General features: G+C 42.6%; 1 non-coding gene across 1 annotated transcript; it reads left to right on the forward strand.

Annotated features, from left to right (window-relative positions):
- Positions 1 to 9,109: 9,109 nt before the first annotated feature.
- On the forward strand, positions 9,110 to 9,195 carry TRNAY-GUA (transfer RNA tyrosine (anticodon GUA)). The gene is given in 2 exon segments: positions 9,110 to 9,146; positions 9,160 to 9,195. It is a non-coding gene; the product is annotated as a tRNA-Tyr (tRNA).
- The last annotated feature ends 14,127 nt before the right edge of the window (positions 9,196 to 23,322 follow it).

Raw genomic sequence — 23,322 nt, forward strand, 5'->3', positions numbered from 1 at the left:
AGGGAATGTTGGAAAACAGGGAACGGAATCAGAGAGCAAATGGGACCTTTTCCAATTTTAAATCCGTTGCTGAAGAGGAGCAAGCATTTGCTTTTTTTTTTTTATTTTTTTATTTTTTTATTTTTTTTTTATTGAACCAGCATTCAGCAGAGGGTAATACAAATTACAAGCTTAATATGATACATCGATTGTTTACAGTTAAAATTCAGAAGAAAAAGGAAAGAAAAAAAAAAAAAAAAAAAAAAAAAACAACACATTTCAGAGATGACATTTGAGGCCAGAAAAAATTTCCATTAACCAATTCCACTAGGACAAACCTCCTCTTTCCATAGTGATATAGGGTTCCACAATTCTTTACCACGTAATTTTGCTTTAATTCCTCTAGTTTCATATATTGCAGATTCAAAAGAATAAACTGCGAGAAGTCGAGCTAGCCACATTTGAAAGGTAGGAGGAAGAGTATCCTTCCAGCGTGCGGACAAGATTAGTCTCAATACAGCTGTACCTATAAATAACAGTCTTTGTTCAGATTTATTTAGCTTTAGCGAGCTATCATATCCCAACACAAATAAGGTATCGGACTCTGGAAGTTTGCGATGAAAGACTTTCTCCCAAAATGTAGCAATCATGTTTTTTAATAAACGTAGCTCCGAGCAGCTACTGAAAAGGTGAATTAAAGTCGCTGGGCCTTGTGAACAGCGTGGGCAATGATCATTTTCCCCTTTCCCCCATGCAAAAAGTTTAGCAGGGGTAAAATATAAATCATAAATAGTTTTGTATAATTGAGCCTTTAAATTACTAGCCATAAATAATTTGCTGCTCATTTCCAATAATTTATCTATATCAACGTCCGGATTATTTAATTTTACCATCCATTTAGTTTCTGTTTTCTCGAGATCATCGTTGACATTAGTTAATAAGATATTATATAATGTTCCAATCTTAGTTTTTGCAAGATGACTTGCTTCTATTAGATCATTCTTCTGAAGAGTAATAGCTTCTTTTTTAGCTTTTAATTTTGCCTGTAATTGTGCAAATTTAAGAAAATCACCTTCTGGGAGACCAAATCTTATTTTAACATCTTGAAATGTAGTTTGTGGCCCATTCATCCACACTTCGTTAATTGTTTTTATGCCTAGACTATACCATTTCTTAGCTGTATGTTCAAAGTCAAGGTCAGATGTAATAGTAGAATGGAAAATGGGCGTATATCGGTTGAATTTGCCAATCTGTGTATGTTTAAGTATCTTATTCCAGATCAGCCAGGCACTTTTAATAATTTCACTCTTAGTTCGATTATAATAGGCTTTTTCAGTTTTTCTTAACAACAGGCCTTTCGCTTCTTGCCCTAGCATTAATTCATAAATTGTTGGTATATTGATGTTAGAAGTATCAGAGGCTAAGGGTGTTCCTAGAATCATGGGTTTTAGATGTTTTAAAAAGGCTGCCCAGTAGTATAAAATTAAATTTGGAGCAGTAAGCCCACCTCTGTTGAGCGGAGTGGATAGATAGAGTAGAGATCGTCTGATCTTCCCATTTTGCCAGACAAATTTGGAAGTAAGCTTATTAATTAAATTAATTATATTAGGATCTATAAATAAAGGAATAGAGCGAAAGAGATACAGACATTTCGGTAATATATTCATTTTTAAATAGTTCACTCTGCCTATGATGGAAAGATGCAAACCGTTTACCCTATCCAAGTCTATCTTAATTTTTTCTATTAATGGATCAAAATTATTTTTGACTAATATCTTTATGTCAGCAGATAATATCACTCCCAAATATGTCGCATTATTTGCTCTTCTCGAATCTGAGCAGATAGTATTGTCTGTGCACAGCACAATGGTCTTTCCCCTATTTAAAGAATAACCCGAATATTTACCGTATTGTAATGCGAGTAATTCAATTTCGCGTATAGCTTCAATCGGGTGGGATGTTAGTACCGCGATGTCATCAGCATATGCTAAAACTTTGGTCTCATGGTGATTATATACTATTGGCTTAATATTGTTACTTTCTAATAGTTTTAAAATAAGAGGATTAATATAAAGGGCAAAAAGTAAAGGAGAACAGGGACATCCTTGCCTTGTGCCTCTTGTTATATTAATAAAATCTGATTCCAATCCTGAAGTTAAGACTTTTGCTTTAGGTTGGTGGTACATAGATTTTATAGATTTGAGAAATTTGGGGCCGAAATTAAGACGTGTCATGGCAACCCACAGAAAATTCCATGAGACACGGTCGAAGGCTTTCTCAGCGTCAAGCAGGATCATAGACATCTGATCCCCCGTGACCGACATGGCATCGAACAGAGCGATGGTGCGGCGAATATGATCCGTTGTCCCCTTACCTGGAACGAAACCATGCTGCCACGGAGAGACCAGATGCCCAATGACCCTGCTGAGTCTGAGAGCCATCACTTTGGCATATAATTTGGAGTCCGAATTTATCAATGAAATGGGACGGTACGATGTTAGCTGTTCGGGCGATTTTGCCTTCTTGGGAAATACTATAATACTAGCCTCATCCCAAGAAGGTGGGGGAATGCCACTGTACTGTACACCCAGGAATAAATCTAGTAGTAAAGGGCTGAGTAGGGGGCTAAGAATCTTATAAATCTCAATTGGCAATTTATCCGGGCCCGCAGCTTTACCCGAGGATAAAAGTAATAAAGCTTCTCTAACTTCATCAATAGTAATCTCAACTTCAAGTATTTCTCTCATCTCATCATCCAGTAGTTTAGTAGTTGTCGTGTTGTTGAGGAAGCCCTCTAAAAACATATCTATATCTTGTTCGGAATTAGTCCCCTCTTCAGAATATAATTTTTGATAGTACTGTTGAAACTGGGCAATAATATCTGTAGACTGAACATAAGTATGTCCTCCTTCTACAATAGAAATAATATTATTATGCACGTTTTTTTGACGTGTGCGCAGGGCCAATTGTTTACCAATTTTTTCACCTGTTTCGTAAACCTTCTTCCTATAAGCTCTGAAAGTTTGGGCGGCCTTTTGACTCAATACAGAGTTAAGTTCTGTTTTCAGGATCGCCACCTGGAGCCATTGATTATGAGATTCTTTATTCTCTTCTATTAGGCGCGTATGTTCTCTTTCAGCTTTGGTTAAATCATTTAGCTTCGTTTCATATAGTTTTCTAGCTTTAAGGCATGCTGCATGTTGGAAACTAGAGATCTCACCTCTTAAAGCAGATTTATATGAATCCCAAACTATATTTCTGGAGGTACTAAACCGATTAATGTTGAAAAATTCCTCGGTCCAATCTTTAATATGCAAGATGAATTCAGAGTTGGTTAATAACTTCCGGTCAAATGACCAGGACCTAGATTGAGTAGTAAAAGGATTACATGTAATTACACAGATTAAGGCATTATGATCTGAAATTGTTCTTGGCATTTTTTTTATAATTGATAGTGGGATAAGATCAGTGGTAACAAAAATATAATCAATACGGACCAATTTTTGATGAGGATGAGAGAAATAGGTAGACCCTTGATCTTTTAAATTGTTATGTATCCACAAGTCTGTTAGCCCCAGATTGTTGATAAGTCTATTGAGAGTTTTATAAACTTTAGGTTTGCGTCCTTGGTATTTTGTTTTGGGGGGGATATTAGACAGTGGTGGTATTGATGAAATGTTAAAATCTCCACAGAGAATTAATGGGCCCTGCCACATAGGCAGCTCGATTTCAAGTTCTTCAAAAATTGTGGGATCATCTAAATTTGAGCCATAAACTGTACAGATGTGTATACCGCAAGCCAGTTTAGCAATAGCCCATCTGCCATGGGGGTCTGATAGATTTCGTACGCTTAGCCCCAAATTTTTTTTCCCAAGGATTGCCACCCCCCTAATATTTGAAGTCTGTGTGGAGACCGCCAATAAATTATACCCATTAATATTTAACCATGACTTTTTATCCCAAGGCAGATGCGTTTCTTGCAGACAAAGTATGTCTACTGGAGCCAGTTTAAGCAATTCGGTCATTCGTCTTAACTTATCTCCAGTTAATAAACCTCCGACATTCCAAGTCTGAACTTTCAGCCTACCCATTATTAAAAGAAAAAAATTGTCTCAGTGCCTCAAGCAAATAAATTTCCATCTCAACTAATATGCTATTTAAACTCTTTTTACAAATATTCTCTGCGAAAATAACTGGCTCATTTTTTTTTTTATATGCTTTCACCCCCCAAAGTGACCCACCCTTGCTTTTACCCACCCTTACCCGCCCACCCCCCCTCCCTCTTGAGCCCTCCCCCCAATTCAGTGGGCAACCAGACTCAACCAGAGTCTGAGTGATGTGATAGCAGCATCGTGTATGAGCAACCGCTTCAAAACAAACTTTATATAGGAAGGAAAACGTTTAGTCTATATCAATACAATATGTAGAACTTGAGATATAGCTTAGAATACTCCCATATTATTAATGATACACATAATGCATGTCGCTTAAAGGTGGATGGGAGCATAAAACTATTAATGCAGTAATTCATTAAACAAAAGAGATTTTCCCACTTCATTCACAGTCCAATAAACAAATTATGACATCTGATCTAAGTACTCTTTTGCTTTGATCTCTGACACAAAAAACTTGGTAAGACCACCATATACAATTTTTAGCTTTGCAGGATTATTAAGGTATGCTTGTGCGCCTTTGTCCTGAAATGGTTTAATCAGAGATCTTAGTCGCCAGCGTCTTTCCACCGTTACATGACAGAAGTCCGGTCTTGTGAAATATGCAAAATCATTATATTGAACCTTGTGATCAGGCCTAGCCTTTTCAGCTACAATCTGTCTCACTAAGAAGTTACCAAAATAAACCAATATAGCTCTGGGGTATATGCTGGGTTTTGTCGGAATATTAAAAGGCATCCGATGAGCTCGTTGAACCTCTACATTCAAATTCCAGTCTTTCAGTGCAGGGATAGAATCTTCTAGTAATTTAACCACATATGCTCTGGTATCCCCCCCTTCAAGTTTCTCTGGGACACCAAGAATGCGAAGATTATTCCGGCGTTGCCGGTTTTCGAATTCCTCAAGTTTCCATTTTATATCAACTAATTGAGTATCTTGAAGCTTGACACGTTCAGTGTTCAACATAGTTTCTTTTTCATTAGACATAACCCTGGCTTCCATCTCGGTAACTCTTTCACCAATTAGATTACAGGATTTAGATAATTTTCGGACCACTCCTTGCATTTTCCGAAGTGCAGCTCTCGATTTTTTACTGTCTTGTGCAGCCTCTTCTCTATGAGCCGCTATGGCTTGTAAAATAGCAAGCATTTGCAATGCAATAGGTCTCGCATTAATTAAGTTTGAGCTATTGGCATTGCTAAATATTGCAACACCAATTGCAACAAAAGTCTATAAATTGTAGTCCCCAAAAAATGTGTATTTATTTTTGTAACAATGGTGGCATGCTGCGCTTTAGATGAATATATTAAAAAAAAAAGTGCACCATACTGTGATTGTTACAATAGTAAATTGTGGATGCGTTAACAATTGATGCGTGCACTGATGGCTGGTGGTGTGTGTGCCTGTAGAAATTGTGCACTGATGGCTGGTGGTGTGCGTGCCTGGTGGAATTATGCACTGCCGGCTGGTGGTGTGTGTGCCTGTAGAAATTGTGTACTGATGTCTGGTAGTGTGTGTGCCTAGTGGAAGCGTGCACTGAAGGCTGATGGTGTGTGTGCCTGGTGAAAGCGTGCACTGATGGCTGGTGGTGTGTGTGTGCCTGGTGAAAGCGTGTACTTACGTCTGGTGGTGTGTGCCTCGTGGAAGCGTGCACTGATGACTGGCAGTTTATGCCCGGTGAAAGCATGCACTGACGGCTGGTGGTGTTTGTGCCCAGTGAAAGCGTGCACTGATGACTGATGGTGTCTGTGCCTGGTGAAAGTGTGCACTGAAGGCCGGTGGTGTGTATGCCTGGTGAAAGCATGCACTGCCTGCTGGTGGTGTGTGTGTGCCTGTTGAAAGCGTGCACTGATGGCTGGAGGTGTGTGTGCCTGGTGAAAGCGTGCACTGATGGCTGATGGTACGTGTGCCTGGTGAAAGCATGCTCTGACGGCTGGTGGTGTGTGTGTGCCTGGCGAAAGCGTGCACTGACGGCTGGTGCTGTGTGCCTGATCGAAGCGTGCCCTGGTGGCTGGTGGAGTTTGTGTCCGGTGAAAGTGTACACTGACCGCTGGTGGTGTTTGTGTCCGGTGAAAGCATACGCTGACGACTGATGGTGTGTGTGCCTGGGGAAAGTGTGCACTGACTGCGGGTGGTGCTTATGCCTGGTGAAAGTATGCACTGACTGCTGGTGGTGTTTGGGTCCGGTGAAAGCGTGCACTGACGACAGATGGTGTGTGTGCCTGGTGAAAGTGTGCATTTTGGGCTGGTGGTGTGTATGCTTGGTAGAAGCGTGCACTGACGTCTGGTGGTGTGTGTGCGTGGAGATCTCTGCCCTTAATTGGCAAAGAAATGCAGGTTCATAATTTGGCATTTCCTCTCTATAAAGTCACCACGTATTTCTTAGATGTTGTGTTGCCCATACTTTGAAGGAAGTTAAGGAAATGACCCTAGGTACCTTCCCAAAATCCTAATTTTCGTTAGTTTTCCTATCTCACAAGAAGCCACAGCAGACACTGGAGAAAAAGATGCACAGACCTGCATTTGAAAGTGATCAGCGAAAGTCCGGCAGGGTCCTAATCTAGAAGGGAAGCTCGGCTTGTCGTTCAACAACTTGGCCATATTCCACCACAAATTGGAGTCTGTGCACCTCCGGGAGAGGAGGGGGATGAAGTTATGAAGTTGTCTTCTATAGGCAGGCTCTATTCTTCATCTAGCATCCATAGTTTGTATTATCAATAAAATGTTCGACTGGACGTGATTAACCAGAACCACAAGTGTACCCGTGGTGTTCTTGAAAGTACTTACTGTGTGCACAGTCTGATGATGGTGAGCGTTATTGCAAAAAAATATTTTTCTTAGGATCTTGAACATGCTCAAGACACTGACAGTAGGGTGCTTGAAAAGACAACTAGGGGTTTGGAGATGCAGCAGACAAATTGTCCGATAAAACACAACTGTGCCCACATTGAAAATCACTGGCTTTGTCGAGCTACCGTGCACAACAGCAGCTATTTCAGTTGTAATGAGAAGAGAGGTTCCTCCTTTAACTCCGAATGCTATCAGTAAGTGCTGCTGCATGCCATAAAAAGCGTCATGAAGAGACAATCCACAGCCATCACACTGTGAATCTTTCCTCTTTTAAAAATCTACCAAATAGATGGAGACCGATTGTGTTCTATCTCTATTTGTGTACCAATCAATAAAACACTTTAATTAGGAGTCACAGCCTATGTAGTGTACTGATGTAAATAGAACGTAGTTGATTTTGAGTTTCGGTTATCAAAAATCAATGAAAGCTTCCTACATGTCATTAACACAAGGGTACACAAAAGGAAAGCACCACAGTGATGCTGTGCATTTAAAGAAAAAGCAGGAGTGTATAGATCTATGTGGCTTAGGCAACAAGTAAGATAACATGGAGGGTAGAAGTTTGCTTTCCATGTGATAACTCGATTCATGTAAAATGTATATTTTTGTCAGCGGTACCTACTTGCAAAACCCATTCCTCTTGTTGGTATGGCGGTACATTGTAACAACCACGATGCTGTGAAAGCAAAAGTGATCGCGATCAAAGCAAAAGACTTGCGTCCAAGTGGTGCTAATGAACAACAGATGGCGGCCTGCGCATGTGCACCCTCGCGTGAACGTAAGCGCTAGGCCAGCCAGCAGCACTTTGAAAACTCATCTACCAAAGTCTCTCCGAGCCGCGCATGCACACTGACTCAGCGAGATCTAAAAACACATTGTTGCTTAACTGCGTTGATACCAAATGGAACAAACATTGTCCTTGTTTGACGACTACCCTATATTTTAAATAAAAGGATATGAGGGCAGGTAAGCAAACTAAGGGCCAGATCAAAGCAGGCAGGGAGATTGTTTCCAACATTCATCCTGAGAAATTTGCCTAGTCCTGGTTTTGCTTTGCATTCTGACACTTTATGTTATACTGGACTATACAGAACTAGAAGTCTCACAATGTAAAGCCAAAACTTGGACTGGGAATCGTAGACCTTATTTAAAGTGGGATAAACAGGTTTAAAATCCTAATATGCATATAGGAAAATATGTATTGGATGACTATTCAAGCAAGTAGATGACGATTCTGGGAGTGATTTGAGTAGGAAACTACGTTTTTTACTTCAGATGGGGTAGGAAAAAAAAGAATGAATGTGACTGTGTATGCTGTAACTGGTGCTCATGTAAAGTGCTCTAAAACCTTCGGAATGACTTCACGCTATGTAAAACTGCAACAACAAAATAAAAATTATATATCTGGCTCAAACCCCCAACAAACTTTTGGCATCACTTGAGAGAAATGGAAGCTTTCTAGCAGTGGCTGTTAGAGGACAAACCACCACAGGAAACAACATAAAAGCTGCAACAAGACTCGCAGGTTCCCCAGGCCTAGGTCTATGCTTTGCCTTCTGGGAATTGTAGTCGCATTTAGTCCGTTTTAATCGGAACTGCAAATCCCATAAACCAAGAAACAAAACCTGACTGGAGGGTCACTCACGTCGTTTGTTTTTGGGCTACGAGATAAAATAAAACAAACTGACATTTCGCGTTTATGTTTTTTTCACGCAGTGTTGGTTTCTCATAAGATTGTAGCCTGCTAGCCTTATCACTAAATAGCAAAACGCCATCACTGCTCAGATAACCTATTGTTAGGCAACGTTTTGAATTTAACCGGCCCATTTTATCAGCAGCGCAACAAGCTTATCTTGGGCCCTAATGTTTGAAGGAAAATAGGCCCTGTGTTGTGTGGTACAAAACTCACAAAGTCCCAGCCTTAATTGGGGGGATTTCGTTGATGCGCATGTAGCACAGCCCTCACAATTCTTAAACGTGGGCTGCTGCACCAGTAATAACTGGTGCACTCTGCTGTCATGTTGGAAGAATTCCCAAGCCGCCGTAAACAGACAACTTCAATTTTTCCTTTTCAACATAGAAACTGTGACGTAATCGTTTCACTGAATCCTTCGATAGCTCAGTTGGTAGAGCGGAGGACTGTAGAGGGAAAGCTGTTATCCTTAGGTCGCTGGTTCAAATCCGGCTCGAAGGACATTTTTGTTAATTTTATTTGCACTTCATTTTTTTAATTTCACATTATGCAATTAAAATATGTCATGTTTTGAATCAGTGGCGCTAGAGCGTTACCACTCTTTTTATCTCTAACATTTACAGCAGATTACATCCGGGAGTCAATTTAGCAAGGGGGCGTATGGATTTGAGTTTCAGCTGCTGATGCAATCATCGTCAAGCAGAGAAAAGGAGTCTGCGCAGAGGCGTCCGAATCACTTTTATGAATAGACCGACCTCGTCCTTGCACAGACAAGGGAAGGGCATCGAGTTCGTATCTAGAAGTACAGCACACTGAGCACGCGCCATAGAAAATATTATATACAAGTCTTGATAGTATTTTTTCATCAGATCCTCGTTAGTATAGTGGTCAGTATCCCCGCCTGTCACGCGGGAGACCAGGGTTCAATTCCCCGACGGGGAGGTCATATTTTTCTTTTGTTTTTAAAAGCGAGGTTTACATTTCTGAAGGAAAGATAATGTTATTAACAGCGAAATATTTATTAATATTAAATTCCATTTTTATTACTGAAATTGCAACATTTCGGAACAGCTAAGAAATAGTCGTAGAACTATACGAGGGAATTTAACTCCCCCAACTTAATTTATACTGGCGTGTGGAAATGTGTTTTTAATGAGAGTGAATATAACAGCACGTTTTACAATTAAAAAGAACGCAAGTCAGGGGAGCATTGGGTGCAAACACGACAGGGCAGATTTTCTACTTATGGCGCATCTCTGCTAATCAGCAGGGATGCGCCAGAAGAGTTGCGATGCATCTGCCCACCCGTGCGCCAGCACTGATATGCCGCATGCGGTGCACCGTGGCGCAAGGATGGGCAGATGCATGTCGCATCCCTGTCGGAAAGGCGGCGCATTGCTGGAGTTGTGTTGCAAGGGCGACTCAGCTCCAGCAAAGCTCGGGGGTGCCCTATCACTAACATGATGCGTCAATTCCTACGCCTGCTTCAAGCCCCTGAGTCTGAACGCCTACATGTGGCACAGGGCTTTACAACGTGACACATCTCCCAGATGCGTCACGTTGTAAATATACCGCAGCATGGCGCTGGCCTTGCACCGCTGCTGCGTCACAAAACGCAACAGTGGCGTAAAAGAGGCGCAAGGGTCTTGTAAATCTGCCCAGCGTCTTTTATATAACGTCTTTGATCTGTTTCACTATAAACATATTTTACACTGAAACAAACAAAGAATTTGTGGAATATTTACAAGGGCATTGTGCCAGTAGAGCGCCACTTTTTCTAACGATCTGGTGGAACAATGCCATGCTCCATATTTACAAGACGGTGCTGAGCCTCTTAGCGTGGCTTAACGCCGCCAGTCAATAGGGTCCTCCTCGATGCAGTTTTGTGCCTTAAAGGGGCACGCAATGGATGTTTCTGTGAGCGTTCCCACTCAACACCTGTGGCTTTTTTATACTGGTACAGATTTACATGGATCTGTAAATCTGAGGAAGCAGGAGCGTCGCAATGACGAGAAATACTTGTATTACTCCTCGTTTTTGCTCTTCAATGTGTGCTGTAGCACACATAGAAGGAGGAAAACGCCATCAATGATTGTTTTAGTGCAGGAAGGGACGACCCTTGATCTCCACCAGGTGGGTCGCTCCCCCTCCGCACAGCACCGCCTGTGTGTCCCTGCCCCAGCTGCTGCTGCAGAGGAAGTTCAAGGCCCTCCACCAGCCGCAGGCTACCACCTGCGCCTTTGTTCATCTTCCACTTTATTGTATTGCTTGTATTTCATTGTTGTATCTGTGACTGCTATTGTTCTGTCTTCCCCCGCTGCCTGTTCGTGGTCCGTGCCCATTTTCCTCCCTCTGTTCTCCTCGCTGCCCCGTGTCTCTGCCCGGTTTTCCCTCCTGTTCCCCTCGCTGCCCCGTGTCTCTCAGTCCGGTTTTCCCTTCTGTTCCCCTCGCTGCCCCGTGCCTCTCTGCCCATTCTTGCCTTCTGTTTCTCAGCTGCCCCTGTATTCTTGTGCCCTCTTGCCTCTGTGCCACTCGTTTTTCCCTGTATTTCTGTGCCCTCTTGCCTTCTATGCCCCTGTATTTCGGTGCCCCCTTGCCTCTGTGCCACTTGTTTTTCCAGTATTTCTGTGCCCTCTTGCCACTGTGCCACTCATTTTTTCCTGTATTTCTGTGCCCTTTTGCCTTCTGTGATATTCGTTTTCCCTCGATCTTGTGCCCTTTCTGCCTTCTGTTCCCTTCATTGTTAGTCACCGCCAATGAGCTGCGTCTCTTGTGGCCCCGCCCCCCTGACTGCCCACTGCCTATTTGCTGCTCCCGCCTCCCACCTCCCAGGTGCTCCTCCGTCCCACCTCCCCATACAGGCTGGCCGCTGCACGGTGAGGAGAGCGACCCTTGACTCCACCAGGTAGGTCGCTCCCCCTCCGCACAGCACCGCCTGTGTGTCCCTGCCCCAGCCGCTGCTGCTGAGGAAGTTCAAGGCCCTCCATTACCTGCAGGCTACCACCTGCGCCTCATCCCTGGTGGCCAGTGATAGGCCATAGGTTTGTTCATCTTTCACTTTATAGTTTTATTGTATTGCCTGAATTTCATTGCTGTGTCTGTGACTGCTGTTGTTCTGTCTTCCCCCGCTGCCTGTTCGTGGTCCGTGCCCATTTTCCTCCCTCTGTTCTCCTCGCTGCCCCGTGTCTCTGCCCGGTTTTCCCTCCTGTTCCCCTCGCTGCCCCGTGTCTCTCAGTCCGGTTTTCCCTTCTGTTCCCCTCGCTGCCCCGTGCCTCTCTGCCCATTCTTGCCTTCTGTTTCTCAGCTGCCCCTGTATTCTTGTGCCCTCTTGCCTCTGTGCCACTCGTTTTTCCCTGTATTTCTGTGCCCTCTTGCCTTCTATGCCCCTGTATTTCGGTGCCCCCTTGCCTCTGTGCCACTTGTTTTTCCAGTATTTCTGTGCCCTCTTGCCACTGTGCCACTCATTTTTTCCTGTATTTCTGTGCCCTTTTGCCTTCTGTGATATTCGTTTTCCCTCGATCTTGTGCCCTTTCTGCCTTCTGTTCCCTTCATTGTTAGTCACCGCCAATGAGCTGCGTCTCTTGTGGCCCGCCCCCCTGACTGCCCACTGCCTATTTGCTGCTCCCGCCTCCCACCTCCCAGGTGCTCCTCCGTCCCACCTCCCCATACAGGCTGGCCGCTGCACGGTGAGGAGAGCGACCCTTGACTCCACCAGGTAGGTCGCTCCCCCTCCGCACAGCACCGCCTGTGTGTCCCTGCCCCAGCCGCTGCTGCTGAGGAAGTTCAAGGCCCTCCATTACCTGCAGGCTACCACCTGCGCCTCATCCCTGGTGGCCAGTGATAGGCCATAGGTTTGTTCATCTTTCACTTTATAGTTTTATTGTATTGCCTGAATTTCATTGCTGTGTCTGTGACTGCTGTTGTTCTGTCTTCCCGCACTGCCTATTCGTGGTCCGTGCCCGTTTTCCTCCCTCTGTTCCCCTCACTATCCCGTGTCTCTCAGCCCGGTTGTTCCTTCTGTACCCCTCGCTGACTCCGTGTCTCTGCCTGGTTTTTACTTCTTTACCCCTCACTGCCCCCGTGTCTCTGCCAGGTTTTTCCTTCTGTATCCCTCGCTGCCCCTGTGCCTCTCAGCCTGGTTTTCCTTTCTGTTCACCTCGCTGCCCCAGTGCCTCTTTGCCCATTTTTGACTTCTGTTTCTCAGCTGCCCCTGCATTCTTGTGCCCTTTTTGCCTTCTGTGCCACTCATTGTTTCCCTGTATTTCTGTGCCCTCTTGCCTTCTATGACACTCGTTTTTTTCCTTGTATTTCTGTGCCCTTTTTGCCATCTGTGCCACTCATTTTTCCCCTGTATTTCTGTGACCTCTTGTCTTCTGTGACACTCGGTTTCCCTTGTTTTTTGTGCCTTTTTGCCTTCTGTTCCCTTCATCGTCCCTCACCGCCCCATCTGCTCTGGCTGCCCACTCGCTGCCCCCGCCTCCCAGCTGCTCCTCCCTCCCACCTCCCCATATATGCTGTGCAGCGGATGAGTGCAGCTGGCGCGTCGCTGGTGTGCTGAAGGTGCGCCAAAGCAAGCCCGTCTGCGCATGGACCGCACCCAGCGCGAGAACCTCTGGCCCCCGCCACGACGCCAGCACTCTGCACGCTCTCAACTCCGGACGGACCCACACCTGCTTCAAGGCCGCCTCAAAATGCAGACACGGTCCGTTCACTTGCCTTAACTGCAGCTACACCAGCCTCAGAGCCGATGAACCACCCACCAAGAAAGACCTCAACCACCTCCAATGCACACCACTGAGCACTCATCCTCTTAGACCTCTCCACTGCCTTCGACGCCGTCTGCCACCATAGGGATCCGAGACAAGGCTCTGGAATGGACCACCTCCTTCCTCTCCGGCAGAACCGAGAGCGTACGCCTTCCCCATTCCAAAGCCTCCGAGATCATCTGCGGCATACCCAAAGGATCCTCCCTCAGCCCGACACTGTTCAACATTTACATGGCCCCACTCGCACACGTCACCCGACAACACAACCTCAACATAATCTCCTACGCTGACGACACTCAACTGATCCTCTCCCCCACCACCATCGCCAAAGCCAACTTCCACAAAGTAAATGTGATTCGATTTTTATAGCGCACTTTAACCCAGGGGCCTCAAGGCGCTTGCTTAGGGAACCCATCCTGGTATTCCCCTGTGAGATACCCCAGCCGGGTATCCACAAGGTGAAAGCCAGGCATCCCACCGCGAGGGGCCGTAGTGGAGATTAAGCAAGCTATTGCCCAGAGTCGCAGAGTGTGACCCTGTGAGTCAAGTAGGGACCAGAGCGAGAATTGTCGACTCCGTGGAATTTTTGAGCCCGAGACCCGCCGAGGCGGGGAATCGAACCCTGGTCCACGGCCGATCTCAGCTTCTGGGTGTGCCGCCTCTAACCACTGAGCCACGCTTCTCCATTCTTCAAAGGAATGAAGGCCGTCGCCGACTGGATGAAGATCAACCGTCTGAAGCTGAACTCGGACAAGACGGAGGTCCTCATCCTCGGAACCCTTCAGCCTGGGACAACTCCTGGTGGCCGACGACACTGGGGGCAGCCCCGACACCCACCAACCACGCACGCAGCCTGGGAATCATCCTCAACTCAACCCTCTCAATGACCAAGTATGTCAACTCCGTCTCCTCCTCCTGCTTCAACACCCTCCACATGCTTCGCAAGATCTACAGATGGATCCGACAGATACAAGAAAGACAGTCACCCAGGCCCTCCTCAGCAGCATTCTCGACTACGGAAGCACCCTCTATGCTGGAGCCCTGACCAAGCTCATCAAACGACTACAACGCATCCAAATCGCCTCGGCACGATTGATCCTAGACGTACCACGAAACGGTCTTATTACCCCCCACTTGAGAAACCTGCACTGGCTCCCCATCAACAAGAGAATATCCTTCATGCTCCTCATCCACACACACAAATCACTCCACAAGACCGGCTGCGCCTACCTCAACAGACGGCTCTCCTTATACATCCCCAACCGCCAGCTATGCTCCTCCGACCTGTTATTTGCCACCGTCCCGCGCATCTGAAGAACAACCACCGGCGGGAGATTCTTCTCCCACCTCGCTGCCAAGACATGGAACACCCTCCCACTGAGGCTATGACAGACCCAAGATCTGCTGACCTTCAGGAGGATACTCAAGACCTGGCTGTTCGATCAGTAGCTGCCCCCCTCCCCAGCGCCTTGAGACCCTCGCGGGTATGTAGTGCACTTTACAAATGATTGATTAATTGATTGATTTATTCTTGCACAACAACAATCATCCCTGCAGCGCAAGCACCATTGCATATGGTGCAAGAGTGCCTGTCCTAGTCTGCTTTTTTTTGCGCATCGCAAGAGTGCGCACAGGAATGACCCATATTGTTGTTAATAAGGTGCATAACCGTACTTAAATGACAACGCTCAGTGCAACAAAATTGCTTGCAGCACCGTGCCGTGCCATTTTCTTGAAAATATGTGCCTTTGAGTCAGAAGCATGGTGTTTCAAGACAGGCCCGATCTAATAACAGAGTCTTCATAGGGTTCAAATAATACACATTTTAGTTTACAATAAAAGAACAGTTTTTGCACACAATAAGGAAAAATGTGATCAGAATCAACAGAATAAGAAAATATGTGATCTGACTTAATCAGCATGTTACGTTCTGGGACCACTTCTTATTTTTACACTAAACTCTTTTGAGTTTGATGATTAAAAAAAAATAAAAAGTTGAAATTGAAAGCTAGGCAAATCATGTGAAAAAACATCCAGTGGGCTTGTGTCAAAATTATATGAGACTCACAAAAGGTGATGGGATTAATACTTGTAAACCTTGTAAACAGTTGTAACAAGTGTAAACTTGTGAATAGTGCTTTAATTAAGAAGTTAAGGTACTCACCCAACTGTGTGGGCGTGGTGATAGGGGCAAGTTTGGAATGAGGATAGGGGCGAGGCTTCTGTAGGTCTCAGAGCAAGGCCACGTTTAGGGATAGCATGGGATTAGATTTTCTAGGAGTGCAACAGCGGTGACTGGGGTCCTTTGAAAGTGATGGATCATAATGCAATGGGCTTGGCTTGTTTAAGAGATCTGAATACCATGTGGTTTCTATCATTCCTACCAATCTGGCAAGATTGCATCTAACCTGTTCTACGATGCCTGCTATGTGGAAGAGAATGTATGTTGGACATCTGTCTGACACTCCCATAAAGTCCTGCTAACAGATGTTGATAAATTGCTTGGTTCGGTAATGGCTCATGCATTGTGTTGTCCCCAGCGGCTACCAATCTTGATGACGGCATTCATTGAGGTCTCACAGACGCAAACTGCTGATGGTGAGATACGTGGATCAAGAGGCACACAGGTACCATCTCCTTCAAACATTGATAATGCGGCTAACGCTGACGGCGATGCTTCTCATTTTTGTGCAATCAATCTACTCAACAATTAGTCCAACTTTCAACTACTGTGGTAGACGAATTCTTTACCAGCTTAGAAGATTTGATGTTTTCTCCAAACAATGAGACTGACTTTATAATGATTTTGCATATTTCACAAGACCGGACTTCTGTCATGTAACGGTGGAAAGACGCTGGCGACTAAGATCTCTGATTAAACCATTTCAGGACAAAGGCGCACAAGCATACCTTAATAATCCTGCAAAGCTAAAAATTGTATATGGTGGTCTTACCAAGTTTTTTGTGTCAGAGATCAAAGCAAAAGAGTACTTAGATCAGATGTCATAATTTGTTTATTGGACTGTGAATGAAGTGGGAAAATCTCTTTTGTTTAATGAATTACTGCATTAATAGTTTTATGCTCCCATCCACCCTTAAGCGACACGCATTATGTGTATCATTAATAATATGGGAGTATTCTAAGCTATATCTCAAGTTCTACATATTGTATTGTATTGTATTGATATAGACTAAACGTTTTCCTTCCTATATAAGTTTGTTTTGAAGCGGTTGCTCATACACGATGCTGCTATCACATCACTCAGACTCTGGTTGAGTCTGGTTGCCCACTGAATTGGGGGGGGGGCTCAAGAGGGAGGGGGGGTGGGCGGGTAAGGGTGGGTAAAAGCAAGGGTGGGTCACTCTGGGGGGTGAAAGCATATAAAAAAAAAAATGAGCCAGTTATTTTCGCAGAGAATATTTGTAAAAAGAGTTTAAATAGCATATTAGTTGAGATGGAAATTTATTTGCTTGAGGCACTGAGACAATTTTTTTCTTTTAATAATGGGTAGGCTGAAAGTTCAGACTTGGAATGTCGGAGGTTTATTAACTGGAGATAAGTTAAGACGAATGACCGAATTGCTTAAACTGGCTCCAGTAGACATACTTTGTCTGCAAGAAACGCATCTGCCTTGGGATAAAAAGTCATGGTTAAATATTAATGGGTATAATTTATTGGCGGTCTCCACACAGACTTCAAATATTAGGGGGGTGGCAATCCTTGGGAAAAAAAATTTGGGGCTAAGCGTACGAAATCTATCAGACCCCCATGGCAGATGGGCTATTGCTAAACTGGCTTGCGGTATAAACATCTGTACAGTTTATGGCTCAAATTTAGATGATCCCACAATTTTTGAAGAACTTGAAATTGAGCTGCCTACGTGGCAGGGCCCATTAATTCTCTGTGGAGATTTTAACATTTCATCAATACCACCACTGTCTAATATCCCCCCCAAAACAAAATACCAAGGACGCAAACCTAAAGTTTATAAAACCCTCAATAGACTTATCAACAATCTGGGGCTAACAGACTTGTGGATACATAACAATTTAAAAGATCAAGGGTCTACCTATTTCTCTCATCCTCATCAAAAATTGGTCCGTATTGATTATATTTTTGTTACCACTGATCTTATCCCACTATCAATTATAAAAAAAATGCCAAGAACAATTTCAGATCATAATGCCTTAATCTGTGTAATTACATGTAATCCTTTTACTACTCAATCTAGGTCCTGGTCATTTGACCGGAAGTTATTAACCAACTCTGAATTCATCTTGCATATTAAAAATTGGACCGAGGAATTTTTCAACATTAATCGGTTTAGTACCTCCAGAAATATAGTTTGGGATTCATATAAATCTGCTTTAAGAGGTGAGATCTCTAGCTTCCAACATGCAGCATGCCTTAAAGCTAGAAAACTATATGAAACAAAGCTAAATGATTTAACCAAAGCTGAAAGAGAACATACGCGCCTAATAGAAGAGAATAAAGAATCTCATAATCAATGGCTCCAGGTGGCGATCCTGAAAACAGAACTTAACTCTGCATTGAGTCAAAAGGCCGCCCAAACTTTCAGAGCCTATAGGAAGAAGGTTTACGAAACAGGTGAAAAAATTGGTAAACAATTGGCCCTGCGCACACGTCAAAAAAACGTGCATAATAATATTATTTCTATTGTAGAAGGAGGACATACTTATGTTCAGTCTACAGATATTATTGCCCAGTTTCAACAGTACTATCAAAAATTATATTCTGAAGAGGGGACTAATTCCGAACAAGATATAGATATGTTTTTAGAGGGCTTCCTCAACAACACGACAACTACTAAACTACTGGATGATGAGATGAGAGAAATACTTGAAGTTGAGATTACTATTGATGAAGTTAGAGAGGCTTTATTACTTTTATCCTCGGGTAAAGCTGCGGGCCCGGATAAATTGCCAATTGAGATTTATAAGATTCTTAGCCCCCTACTCAGCCCTTTACTACTAGATTTATTTCTGGGTGTACAGTACAGTGGCATTCCCCCACCTTCTTGGGATGAGGCTAGTATTATAGTATTTCCCAAGAAGGGAAAATCGCCCGAACAGCTAACATCGTACCGTCCCATTTCATTGATAAATTCGGACTCCAAATTATATGCCAAAGTGATGGCTCTCAGACTCAGCAGGGTCATTGGGCATCTGGTCTCTCCGTGGCAGCATGGTTTCGTTCCAGGTAAGGGGACAACGGATCACATTCGCCGCACCATCGCTCTGTTCGATGCCATGTCGGTCACGGGGGATCAGATGTCTATGATCCTGCTTGACGCTGAGAAAGCCTTCGACCGTGTCTCATGGAATTTTCTGTGGGTTTGTGTTGACACGTCTTAATTTCGGCCCCAAATTTCTCAAATCTATAAAATCTATGTACCACCAACCTAAAGCAAAAGTCTTAACTTCAGGATTGGAATCAGATTTTATTAATATAACAAGAGGCACAAGGCAAGGATGTCCCTGCTCTCCTTTACTTTTTGCCCTTTATATTAATCCTCTTATTTTAAAACTATTAGAAAGTAACAATATTAAGCCAATAGTATATAATCACCATGAGACTAAAGTTTTAGCATATGCTGATGACATCGCGGTACTAACATCCCACCCGATTGAAGCTATAAGCGAAATTGAATTACTCGCATTACAATACGGTAAATATTCGGGTTATTCTTTAAATAGGGGAAAGACCATTGTGCTGTGCACAGACAATACTATCTGCTCAGATTCGAGAAGAGCAAATAATGCGACATATTTGGGAGTGATATTATCTGCTGACATAAAGATATTAGTCAAAAATAATTTTGATCCATTAATAGAAAAAATTAAGATAGACTTGGATAGGGTAAACGGTTTGCATCTTTCCATCATAGGCAGAGTGAACTATTTAAAAATGAATATATTACCGAAATGTCTGTATCTCTTTCGCTCTATTCCTTTAGTTATAGATCCTAATATAATTAATTTAATTAATAAGCTTACTTCCAAATTTGTCTGGCAAAATGGGAAGATCAGACGATCTCTACTCTATCTATCCACTCCGCTTAACAGAGGTGGGCTTACTGCTCCAAATTTAATTCTATACTACTGGGCAGCCTTTTTAAAACATCTAAAACCCATGATTCTAGGAACACCCTTAGCCTCTGACACTTCTAACATCAATATACCAACAATTTATGAATTAATGCTAGGGCAAGAAGCGAAAGGCTTGTTGTTAAGAAAAACTGAAAAAGCCTATTATAATCGAACTAAGAGTGAAATTATTAAAAGTGCCTGGCTGATCTGGAATAAGATACTTAAACATACACAGATTGGCAAATTCAACCGATATACGCCCATTTTCCATTCTACCATTACATCTGACCTTGACTTTGAACATACAGCTAAGAAATTGTATAGTCTAGGCATAAAAACAATTAACGAAGTGTGGATGAATGGGCCACAAACTACATTTCAAGATGTTAAAATAAGATTTGGTCTCCCAGAAGGTGATTTTCTTAAATTTGCACAATTACAGGCAAAATTAAAAGCTAAAAAAGAAGCTATTACTCTTCAGAAGAATGATCTAATAGAAGCAAGTCATCTTGCAAAAATTAAGATTGGAACATTATATAATATTTTATTAACTAATGTCAACGATGATCTCGAGAAAACAGAAACTAAATGGATGGTAAAATTAAATAATCCGGACGTTGATATAGATAAATCATTGGAAATGAGCAGCAAATTATTTATGGCTAGTAATTTAAAGGCTCAATTATATAAAACTATTTATGATTTATATTTTACCCCTGCTAAACTTTTTGCATGGGGGAAAGGGGAAAATGATCATTGCCCACGCTGTTCACAAGGCCCAGCGACTTTAATTCACCTTTTCAGTAGCTGCTCCGAGCTACGTTTATTAAAAAACATGATTGCTACATTTTGGGAGAAAGTCTTCCATCGCAAACTTCCAGAGTCCGATACCTTATTTGTGTTGGGATATGATAGCTCGCTAAAGCTAAATAAATCTGAACAAAGATTGTTATTTATAGGTACAGCTGTATTGAGACTAATCTTGTCCGCACGCTGGAAGGATACTCTTCCTCCTACCTTTCAAATGTGGCTAGCTCGACTTCTCGCAGTTTATTCTTTTGAATCTGCAATATATGAAACTAGAGGAATTAAAGCAAAATTACGTGGTAAAGAATTGTGGAACCCTATATCATTGTGGAAAGAGGAGGTTTGTCCCAGTGGAATTGGTTAGGCCTCATATGTCATTTCTGAAATGTGTTGTTTTTTTTTTTTTTTTTTTTCTTCTGAATTTTAACTGTAAACAATCGATGTATCATATTAAGCTTGTAATTTGTATTACCCTCTGCTGAATGCTGGTTCAATAAAAAAAAAATAAAAAAAAAAAAAAAAGAGACTGACTTTTGAAGTTAGCACACAGCGTTCTATGGGACTCTGTATTCAACCTTAATTTTTCAAAAGAAACTTCTAACTTTGGAACTCTATTTTTCGATGATTTGACTTTTTTTCCAAAACTGATTTTTTTTTGGGGCACAAAGTACTCTGCTTAAAGTAGAACCATTCCTAGAGAACAAGAATTCTTTGAATACTTTCAAGAGACAATATTTGACCTTGTCCACAACTAAACAATTTATACATTTTGTCATGAAATGGTCTCGACTTTTTCTTCTGTATTTAAGAGCCATTTCATAAATGTAATTTCATGATTCATTTGGATAGCATTTCCAATGTCATACTATATGCTTTGAATGAAAACATTGCTTCTAACCTCCTATAAGGATTCCACGACAAAGCCCTTACCAGGGGAACCAAATGAAATCACACCACAGACTATACAATCAGTCATTAGTAAATTGCCCGCAGAAAGGGAACAAAATCCATTATGGATAGCTCAAAAAATTACTCAAAAAGAGGCAGTATTGCTCGATACTACCCCTTATGAGAAACATAGGATTCTTGTATGTTGGTGCACAGCCCTTGAAGGGTCTGGTGAATGTCTTAACTGAAGTTTAGGTGCTCCACTGGTAACGCCTTCCGTCCTGTGACATCTCGTAACTCATGTATGTAGTGTGTTTCCAATTGATAATTGGTCACATCCCCTTGGGCACACTTTTGCGGTTCCTGATAAGGATTTCACGAATACTTAAAAGTGATTTTGAAATGAACGTTTATTCTCATAAATTCTTATGTTCATTTAAGCAATTTGCATCATTTCTTATTTCATTCCATCAACAAATAAATTTCATTTCATCAAGAGCTGAGATTGCTCCAATTTCGGTCCTGCTGCCCTTTGTTTGGGAGACTTTCTGTAATATGAAACACCATAGCAAACATTATAGTCTACATAAACACCATATAAGCTGTACAATATTGTAATCTTATTATCTGGTCGTGCCAACAACTGTAGTGAGTGATAAACACATGTGCTTGTTTCCCAGTAAAACACTCTGTGTGAAAGTGACTCGTGAATGTCCCATGCCACGTGAGAGTGCGAGGCAGAGTGAAAAATAAACGAAAAGGTATAGCGTACATCAAACTCTTTCCGACGGTAGGCATGAAATCTAAAACAGAACGGGATAAGCAAAGCAATGATACACTAGAGGTGAACTATAACATATACAGGCGCAGTGCAATTTCCCATAGTGGTACCTACTAGTTGGAGATACCTTTGGATCAGCAAGCTGAACTCAGCGAAACCATACGGGTTAAATGACCGTATTGAATTTGCATGTTACCTTTTAATATACTTTGTATTAACATGCTCTGCCATGTGGCACATTGTTCTGTATCCTGCTGTTGATTGTTGGTATGAGCATCTACACCACACACCATATATAACACATCATGTAATTTCCACATATTTTAGTGAATTTATTATTTCACCTATTTGTTCCCCACACTTCCCATTCGGTCTTTATAACCTCTGTTTTTTATCCGGTTTTCATTTTTTTATTTACTCATATTTTTTATTTTTATTGTACTTTATTTTTTGAGACCGCTAGTTAATCTAGTTTTGAGTTCTTCGGTTACTCAACAGGTATTGCTCTTGGATTGACACTTCAGGTTGAGACCGATTCCCTAGCAACCAACTCCTGTCTTCACTTTCTGTTCCCAGGTCGCTTCCACAGTCTGTTTTTCATCTTCATCGCTCACGTCCGAGAAGCCCTCGGCACGTGACGCATTCCCATACAATCAACAACCATCCCCATAAGGAAGTGCCAATGTACGTCGGACGAGTGAATCAAGAATACAAAATTTTCTAGCTATCGCGACAAGAATTTTAGATTCTATTAAGGACACGGAGGCGAGGATTATGCTTTCTCATTTCTTTACTGCACAAACAGCAGCCAATGAAAATGAAACTACGAATGTAAAAAACAACATTTCCCCTGAGGCTTTGAACCACGCCTCTCTTACAACAACCAATCACAATGGTAATAAGCATATAAAGTATAGAGACACTAATCTGGCCTCCTCTTTCTTTGCGCGAACAGTCTCGAACAGTCTCGTTACATTGAACCAAAAGTCTTAGCTCTCAACGGAGAGAAACAGTTCCATAAGTAATTCTCAATGGAGAAATCCAGAATAGTAAGAACTCATCCTCCAGCAGGAAGGTACAGCAGCCGAAACCACAGGCGGCAATCAACTCTTGTTGGAGTCGTTTCCTAAAACAGAAAAAGAAGTTTGAGAAAAACGCCCACAACCAACAGTACTCAGAGGGTGGGTATAAAAAGGTTAAACATCGTCATGTAAGTAACAACAGTTGCATAACTGTCCCAACGGGTGGGATAATCCTCGCCTCCGTGTCCTTAAT

This window comes from Lissotriton vulgaris, chromosome 1_2, assembly GCF_964263255.1.
Source record: "Lissotriton vulgaris chromosome 1_2, aLisVul1.2, whole genome shotgun sequence".
Taxonomy (NCBI): domain Eukaryota; kingdom Metazoa; phylum Chordata; class Amphibia; order Caudata; family Salamandridae; genus Lissotriton; species Lissotriton vulgaris.